General features: G+C 46.1%; 1 long non-coding RNA gene across 1 annotated transcript in view; it reads left to right on the top strand.

Annotated features, from left to right (window-relative positions):
* LOC130578909 (uncharacterized) overlaps nucleotides 1–6,323 on the top strand; it is a 20,613-nt gene extending 14,290 nt beyond the window's left edge. The window contains exon 3 of the long non-coding RNA XR_008965926.1: nucleotides 2,642–6,323. This is a non-coding gene — a long non-coding RNA (uncharacterized LOC130578909). The remainder of the gene's footprint in view (nucleotides 1–2,641) is intronic.
* Nucleotides 6,324–9,687: the final 3,364 nt, after the last annotated feature.

Raw genomic sequence — 9,687 nt, 5'->3', positions numbered from 1 at the left:
TTCCTTCCTTCCTTCCTTCCTTCCTTCCTTCCTTCCTTCCTTCCTTCCTTCCTTCCTTCCTTCCTTCCTTCCTCTCCCTCCCTCTTTCCTCAAAACTTTTTAAGCTAAAATCAAGCAAGTAGCACTTTCAGTCAGAGTCCAGCGGAAACTTTTAGATACTGTTCTGGTGGGAATAAAAATAAACTCTTATTCTCTTTCTCAGTTCATATGTAGAATAAATTGTAATGATCCCATCATCTGCTGTGCAGAAAGCCGTAAGGACAACTTCTCTTTGGTGCTGTCTTCAGTTACAGAACTGTTCTGACAGTGGCGAGTGAGTGTTACAGGTGGTGGGTGGGGGTTCCTTCCGAAATTTTATATAACTCCAATATTATCTGTTCCTGTGATTGACTTGACACATGAATTCAAAACAGTTGGAGCTTCTCTCCCACTCTGGTGTAGCAAACTGGATGTGAAAATGACACTTCCCCCTGGGAGCTGATAGTTTGCTGTTCCATGCATGGTGTTGGGTTCCTTTGTTCGCTGAATGTGGCACTTGGCAAGTGGTTTTTGCCACTTCAGGGTTGTCAGTTCTGTCTGCGAGAGGCCAAGATAAAGCTTCGCAAAAAACCTTTCACTCCAAACAAATCTTCTCTGTAATGCACTGACTCGATGACAAAGGAACAAGGAGCTTAGGGGTGGTTTGGATTTCTTTCCACCCCAACGTGTGCACTCTTCCCTTGTCATGCTTTTATTTTAATGTGGTATTTCCTACCCCGCTGTAAACACCGGGGTGGTTTTTGTCTTGTGACTCGGCAGCGCTTTGCCACGACATTCCTTTCACAAGGCGCTGCTGATAGCGCTGGATGTGCTGCTGCTGCTTCCAAGGTTTATCAGAGRTTTGTACCAGGAGCAATTCCATAATCCCGGGAGGGGCAGGAGACCTGTGTCAAGCACTGTTGTGATCCATTTGTGACCAAGAGGATAAAATAGATGAAAACACGCCGGTGCAGCTCTGGAGAGTTGCACACAGCAGGGTGAGGAATGTCCTGGTCCGTGCTGGGACTGTTCATCTGTGCAGTGACCCCAGTTATTCACGGGCAGCACAATGCCAGGGGTGCAGGGCTTGGCAGCAGCTCCTCAACTGAGCCATGGACATGGGGCATGGCAAACACAGGCAACAGAAATGGGAGAAGAGTTCATGCCAGTCAAGCTTGCTTGGCTTTGATTTGACTYGGAGAAAACAGATCAAATTTACCATAGGGTTCACAAAGGAGCCTGAATGCTGAAACCCTCAGCAGCCATGACTTGATCCATCTTAGTGGAATTAGCTTTGCCTGTTGATGTGAAGCTTCATTTTTCATTGGTTTTCTCCTGTTGTATTATTCCTTACACATCAGCAACATAAGGATTCAGGCAKGGATTCGGAATTACTGTGCTCTCAAATTGTATGCAAATGCTCTGACTGAAGTAATAAGTTGATATTTTGGCTTGTTTTTAATGGCCCCTGTAACAAAGAATACAAATCACAAAGCACCCGAAGGTGCTGGATCCTCTTCTGTGCACCAGGATTTTTCCATGCAGTTTGGCAGTTGTCTGAATGYTCAGCTCCTAATGGGGGAGTGGGGTGATACATTTATAGGGACAAGGAAAAAGCCATAATTCCTGGTCAGACAGGACTGAAAGGAACCTTTTCTACTGAAAGGACCTCTCCCGTGTATTGTGACAGGACTGTCACAACCTCCAGCTGCCAGAACAACCTCTAGGGCAGTGGGATAACTATCTAAATRTAGGGAGACAGCAGTAGCAGGCAACGAATCTGCAAAATTGGAGATGAAGTACATGCAGTCCAACTGCAGAGCCAATTATAATCAATGTAGGTTGTTTTAGGGACTTTGCAGAAACCAGGATTTGACTTCACAAGATGAAATGAGAAATTTAACAGGGATGAAGAAAGGCGTTACCACGCTATTCATAACACTCCTTGTTAGAGGCTGCCAGCTTCTTCCTGCATAAACCGAAGGGAGCTACAGGTGATGGAAAAATAAATTGGTCCCTGTGGGCACAGTGATTTTGACTGTACATGTGTATTAGAGATGAGGTCGATGTGCTATGAACTGCAGGTGAAATGGCAGCAGTGGTACCTGGAAACGTGGTATTTGTCAGAAATGCCAGAGAGCTGCTCAGAGATGGTCAGAGAATCATTTTATTCAGGCTGAGGCTAAAATAAACCTTTCCAAGAACATAGAAATTGCTTTTTGGAAGAGTAAATGGCAGATTGTGTGAATCTCCCTGAATTCTCTGTCCTCTTCTCACAGTTGTACCTTGCAATGGGGGGCTTGTGGGAGCTGCAGGAGAACATTGTGGTACAATGAAAACTTGGATGCAGTTTCCTGCAGATCAAGCCAGCTCCTCATTGCTGGCTCGTCTCCTTGTGCACACTTTTGAAGTGCTGGGTTGTAGATGGTCCTGAAAAATGTCTGCAGCTTTTATCCCCCCTCCCCACCCAGGTTTGGCTTCAGTCTGAGGTGCAGTTATGTGGGCAGGGAGAAAATGTTCTCTAAATGAATCCATCATAAACATAGTGCCTGTCCTGTAATGGTTGGGATTGGAGAATAACAAACTAACAAACCAAAGTCTTTTATTTCTTTCCTTCTTGTAGATCACRTGCTGAAGATTTCTGAGAAGTGCCTTTGTCTCCCAGCCCTGAGCTCGAAGCAGAGATCACCTCACAGCTTGCTTWAGTCAGGGCTGCTGAAGGAGAAACATTTCCTGGGTTTGCCTGGACACTCAGAGCCAGGGTAGCTTTTGATTCTTAACTGGGCAGGTCCAAAGTTTTCAGTAGTTTTTTCATGTCTAGAATAGGAATATCTAGACCAGGATGCTTCTMAGCACCCCACCGAAGCTCTCTGGTCTCATTAACAGGGCTCTACACCCCCAAATTAATTACTCTGCAATGTGCTGCTGTTCCATTCATGAGATCCGTGGTTGTGTTGAATTTTGGCAGTACCAGACTCTTTTTCCACTGCCTTTGAWCTCCTGTCTGGCTTTCCCCAATCTTTCTAGAACCATCTACTTATCTTGCTGGCCAAAAGCTTTTCTGACCCTAAGGAGCTGACACATTCCCTTCAAGTTGCACAGCTCACCCATCTTCCCTCATTCTCTTTTTCCTCTCACCATGTTTGCTCTGCACAAATTGCTCCCAGAATGGAGCAGTTTTGCATAGATTTTGCATAGAGGAGAGATCACATAGGACAAATCTACCAAGCCATTGCTTCTCCCTCAAGTTGCTCCTTTTGCTATCACTTTTCTCCCCAGGCTCTATTGCCCAAATTCTCCCTGGCCTCCACAGACTGAGGACAGAGAGAGCAGGAAAATGTTGCCTAAGATTAATTCTTCTCTCCAGCCTCTTTCTCMTATCTCCACATTTTTTTCTGTCTGAATTCTTGCCCTTGGGGACAAAGAGKTTTTTTTTTATACTGTGCAGATAATATGATGGTGGAATACAACATTTGGTGAGTGGATCACCTGTAACCTCATCTTCACTGCTCCTTTTCTTATGCTTACATCTTGAATTTGAGGTTTGGATTTGCACATTTTCCTGCAGCACAGCCACTCTGGTACAAAGCCTTGGCTTYATTGTATGTAACAGGTCCTAGAAAGTTGCTTAGATCTTTATTTCTTGGCACAAATAATGTGGCAGGAGCATTTTCAATRCTGCCCTCATAATGAAGGGAGAACTTTTCACTGGAAGTCTGCAATCATTTTTAGAAAAGAATTTGGAGCAATAAGAGTGAGTGACAGTTCTCCCCTCAAACCTTTTCTATTAACTGACAGAAAGGATGCCATTTGCTTCCTTTGCAAATAAAATGAACGAAATAGAGCGAATGATACCTGAAAATGCCACATAAAAAGTGGTAGTAAAAGGCAGCTCTCGTATCTGTTGAGAAAGGACATCATTGTTCTTATTCAGTCTCAGCCATGATGAGAATCTCACCTTCCAGACCTGACTACACAACAGGCTATTTTGAGGAGACAGTCTCTAGACATTGCCTGGCTGTACAAGGCTTTTAAAAAATATATATTAAATGTAGGCAAAAGGATTACATTCCAAAAAAATCGGGCATGTAAATGAAAGCTCCTCAAATCKTTGAAAAATCTTCTTTAATATTATATAATAAGAAATACATAACTGTGCCTATTTTTACAGTAATTTTCTTTCATTTGATGACATTCAATAGTAAGATTTATTATTACCCGCATGGAAAATATCCTGCCTGGGGGTGGTTGAAATAGATCTTGCAGACAAGTCATCAATCAGCTCATGTTTATCTCTTCAGAGATCAGCGATATCAGTGGCAGGAACAATTCCAACCAATTCAAGAGTATTTACTGATAATAAAAGGAAATGTTCATGTGGCTTTATGCTGCTTCTCTCGCCAGAGGTCACAGGGCATTTTTTGCAGGAGGGCTGATTTATTGAGGTTCATTTGGAGATGGGGCAGGGAGAGCTCTGACACCTCTGTGGCCATTGCTCCCTCTCTGCAGGAAAGTCTGACTTCCCTTGCAGAGGGCTCGAAGATAACACTGCTCCTCCCTGTCCCCACTGCTAATGAGTTCAGCTAAAAGGATTTAAGACTGATGCAGACAAAAAGATCTTTTACATCAGCTGAATTGCATGCAAAATTATTGTCTTACGTTTCCAAGGAGTGAATTGTAGCTTCTAACTGAACTCTGCTATAATTCTAAAGCAGAAGGTCTTGTATTTGTGTTCCTGATAGAGGGGTTTTTCAGAATTTTATGACARCATTCAGAATATTTATAGGTATTAGCTGCAGGGTTCAGGACAAAGATCTGTTGTCCTTGAGGCAAAATAACAACCCTGACTTTACCTAGTGTTTGCCTCTTGGTGTAATCAGTCTGGAACTAACACYGCAATTGTTACCTAACCTGTGTATGACACAAGGATTTTTTTCCTCTCACTTTTGCTTTTTTTTCTTTGTAAAATTCAGTATTTATACTTAGTGAGACAAAGAGCACTTTGAATCACAACRTGAAGTGTATGGTTTTAAAAAAGTTATAAAGGGGTCTTTTTATTTGTTTAATTTCTATGTTTTTGTCTAAGGAAATTTACTGGAACATTCATTTCTGTTTGAGAGGAAACTTGCTCTATGTGGACAATAAAGATGTTAAGATCAGGATGAATGTCTATGGGAGATAATAATAATGAATGAAAAAATGCATCAGTCCAGCACTCATATTTTCCAGGAACTGCAAGAACTCAGTTCTGGGTTGTGTTTTAAATCTGAGCCCCATTGTTCCTGACTGGGTTGCGAGTCTGTTGGAAAGACTTCTCTTTGTTCCTCCGAGCTGCTCCGATCTGAAGCATTTGGASCAGTTCCATATTTGAAGCGAGATTTTTAAGCTGAACATGTATTTTCATTCTTCCAGCTTTAGAGTGGAAAGCGAAGCATCTTGCCCCTGTTTCCTGCTGGACATGAGCAGGGCACACTGACCCTGGCTGCAGTAATTTGACCTTTGCTGAGCCGGCCAGGGGACACCAGCGGTTATCAGTGGTACGTGAGAGGTGCCAGGAGCACATTGCTGCCCTGCTGCAGGGAACATGCCTTGTGAGGCAGCACAGCCAGCCTGTGCTCGGCCCTGACGTGATTTSTCCTCCCCACAGATACAAAGGTGGCTGAGAACATTTTTGATGCTGTGGCACTTGGTGGCATTAATCAAACGCGTGCGGTGTCAGGGCCAGGACTGAGTTGTGCCCTTTTGCAGGTGAATGCCCCAGCCTGGTGGCACAGAGGTGTCTTTCCTCCTCTCATTTTGTTCTCAGTCGATACAGAATTTTGTTCATGACTGGTACTTGAGCTGTGAAGCTCTGAGGGTGACCTGCCCTTGCACACTCTGGCATTTGCCCTGSTTGTGTGCAGCACGAGCCTGGGGAGCTGCTTCCCGCTCGCAGGCAGGATTTGTTACTGGCTAAAGTTACTCTCCTTGTAAGATAAGTTATTTGGAAATGCAGCCTCTCACCCTTTTAACGCCCACCAGTTAAACTTCTTCCCTTTCAAAATGCCCACATAAGGTTTCCTGACCCAGCCCAGCACCCACCTCGTGTCCCTGTGGCTGTGCTTGCTCTCCAGTGTCACATCATGTGTGAAACAAGAACTCCAAGAGCTCTGCATTCCTGTGTCACCCTGCATTTGTAAGCCCGACCCTGCTATTGACAGATGGCTGGTCTGTGAGACGGCTCTGACAATACAACCTGGCAAATATTAGCCTGGAAAACACTCAGGAGCTCGTGGCCATCAGCAAACCTGGGGTCCCCGAGAGGTCGATGTTGGTGTGCGGGTGAAGCCATCCAGCAGCATCGTGTTGGAGCTGCACGGAGCGTGAACTCCTGAGAGGGGACTTGGCACTGSTTTGTGCTCAAGGGCAATTGTTGGAGCAGCTTGTGAGCAGGCAGCTCGCCAGAGAGACAGGGCATGGCTGTGGACAGCTCACAGAATATGTGTGTGTGGGGCAGGCAGGATGCACAGCTGGGAAACGGGAAAGGGATTTCTGTAAACTTCTGCTCCGAGGGGGAAGAGCACATTCAGGCGATGCCAATCCGTGGAGGAGGAAAGAAATGATTTCTGGCAGCTAAGACAGGTTTTGGGTCTGGCTAAATCTGACAGAATGCTGTGGGGGAGAACTGGAGATGTCATGGTTAATGAGTATGGAAATTATATCAGTAGCTTGGCCATCTAGGTTTTAAATGTTGTCAATCTATAACATGCAATACTTCAGTGTAACATTTTCTGGCTGCCTAGTTTAAGGCATAAAGACAGGCAGCCTCTCAGTAATGAGTCAGTATCTATAGAGAGCAAGCTGTTGATAGCAAAGCAGAAATCTTGGCTTCTTATCTCAGCAAGTTTAAATTAATCAAAAAAGATGGTGGGCAGGAGAAGAAGAGGGGTTGTTTTCTTTTGTTTTCACATTTTTGACACACCTGACAAACTGAATTCCCCGTGATTTTTCTGCCTCCCTGCTTGGCCCACGGGAACATGAATTCCTCTCTGCTCTCCATGCACTCCAGGGTGCAGTGACCCTTTTGCCCAGCTCATCCTGGAGTGCACTTAGACTCTGCACCACCAATGCTGGGATAAGGCAAAACCTGTTTACTGTAAACACACTCTCCCCAGCACTTCAGTCCAGCGAGGGATAATTACCCAAACTCCCGGACAAAGGTGTTGTGTATCTCTTTACTGGTGGATGGAAAGGATCCTCTTCAAGTCTAATGAGTCTGTGGCTCTTGCAGACATCCAAGTGGGCCTTGCTGTCTCCAGAAGAGACAGAAAGTAACTCTGGGAAGGCAGAGTGTGGAATCTGACACTACTGTGTAATTGAGGAAAAAGAGCTAKATGCATTATTTATGAGCAGAAGGCTGGGCTTAATGTTAACAAGTGAGAAGAAAGTGGCTTCAAAACACTGGCTTTCTGCTCTTCCCTGTACGAAAGGCTTCTGATTTAAATTGCTTGCATTTGAGAGCAGGAGGGGAGACAGGGCTGTTATTTATACCGAGCCTTATTCCGTGTGTGTGGAGCTGTACAAGATTGAGGGAGAGGCAGGGATTGCCCCGAGGAGAGCAGCCTCTGTGGCCAGGATGTGTCATACATGCTGCCCTGTAATGAGCTAATCCCGAGCTGCTGCAGGCAAAAGATTTCACTGCAAGACAGAAGCAAGCAGAATTGCTACTCTTTTGGCATTTCCATTGGGCAGGGATGGTTTTTAGAAGCTGAGGAATTTTCTCCGACTCACTCTATCCACCCCATGCCCTCCCTGTGCAACCACTGCCCGCTTTTGGGGTTGGATGAGTTGATTTTGTAGCTTTTGTCCTCGTACGGGTCCCCCAACAGCAGGGTCTCAAAAATCAACTCATCCAACACCTTGYTGGGTGTTGTGGTAGGAGCTGGAACCATCATGACCCACCCTGCTCAGGCTGTCATGAAGTCTCACTGTAAAGTCACACAAATGTSCTGGGGCTTTTGGGTTTTAGCTGTTTTCTGGTTATTTTCTAAATAAACCAAGCCTGGCTGGCTAATGAAGTTTTGCCCTTCATGATGACAACGTGTGATTATTATCAGCAAATGATATTATGTTCCAAAGAGTGCGGGATGCTGAGCTGCYCTTTTTCCTAGGAAAGCACAGCGTGGGCTGAGGCAGGGCAGGTCCCTCCCTGTGGAGAGATCACCTTCATCRCTGAGCAAATGATCACCTTCATCACTGAGCAAATSATCACCTTCATCACTGSCTGCRTGGCAGTCACACCCGGAGGCAGGAGCAGGAGCTTGAACTCTCCTGGACCTTTGTCCAGCTCAGCAAATCCATTGAGGACCCCACCACAAAGGGGTGAAGACTCTTCTTCCTACTCCACCCAGCAGATGGACACGACATTTGCTGCTGGTGGCTGCTGCTTGGTTTGGAGTCCATGCTTGGCATGTTTGTGCTGCAAATCTGGCACCAGGCATTAGMCCAAAAGCTTGTATTTGCAGAAGTTCCATGCTTTTATTTTCTGCAGGTCCTAAAAGATAAAAGAACCCCTCACTTTCTTCCCTTTTTAAAGGTCACTGGCTTCTCCCATCCCCATTTCTGCAGTASAGCCCATGTCCTTTCCATGGTGTAAAATCCTGACTCCTTCCTGCTGTGATCCCAAGCAGCAAGCACTTTGTTTCTGGGAGGAAAATTAGCTCCGTGGGGTAAGAGGAGAATAACTAGGCCTCTGTAAAAGTCAGGAAGCAAGAAGTGAGCAGCATTGCACTGGAACTGATGGGGGAAAAGCACTCTGTTCCTTGATTTCTAACACTGGCTCATTGATTCTCCTCTTGGTTCAATCAGCAGTTACTGCTTCTCCTTAATCCAGGTTCATAACTTCTTAGTGGAGCGGGTTCTTAAACAGAAATACCCCTGAGAAATCAGAACAACAGACAGGAGGGGAAGCTGAACACTGGGATCTTACCTGCATCCCCGAATGATGGAGTGGAGCAGGGAATTGCTGTTTTTAATGGGCTTCCCTTTGCAGCCAGGTTTGTGTGCATGTCCAGCGGGGCCAGCAGACCTCGAGCTGAGTGGGAAAACCTTTTTCTAAGGAGTACTGCTAAGTTTTCCCTGTCCCCAGGCTTCTCACAGCAAAGAAGGTACCGCCGGGAAGGGCTGATGAATAAAGATGATTTCTGTAAAGGTGGGATTGGAACRGGAGAGGCTGGAGGTGAGGCACAGCGCTGGGGAGGAGGGAGGCAGCCCGAGTGGGGACTGGTGAGTCATGCATCCTCCAGCAAGCACTGACTCACTGCCAACATGAGCGCTCTGCTGTTCCCTTCCTGCTAAGGCTGAGGAACAGGCAGTCGGCACAACTTGGTTCTGCARGCTCCCGGGTTAGAGAGTGAGCTGTGGAAGGGAGGGAGCAGAGCCCGWGGAGCGCTGCAGAGGAGCAGGGTGAGCCCTGGAGCACAGCCTGCAGCTGATATTGCTGCTCTGTGAGGCTCCCTGCAGCAGCTGCAGGGAACAATTCCCGCTGCAGGGGTTGGATGTGGAACAGTGGCCCAGCTCCTACAGCCAGGATGGGCATTGGACTCTCCACYACCCATTTGTGTTCTCTTTGCTGCAGGGACAAGGCTCAGGTGCTGTCAGCACTGCTGCTCCAAGGAGCCTCACAAACTC

This window comes from Malurus melanocephalus, unplaced genomic scaffold (assembly GCF_030028575.1).
Source record: "Malurus melanocephalus ecotype Western Australia unplaced genomic scaffold, MMel_1.1 scaffold_244, whole genome shotgun sequence".
NCBI classification, from domain to species: Eukaryota; Metazoa; Chordata; class Aves; order Passeriformes; family Maluridae; genus Malurus; species Malurus melanocephalus.
This window is presented reverse-complemented; position numbering and strand designations above follow the sequence as displayed.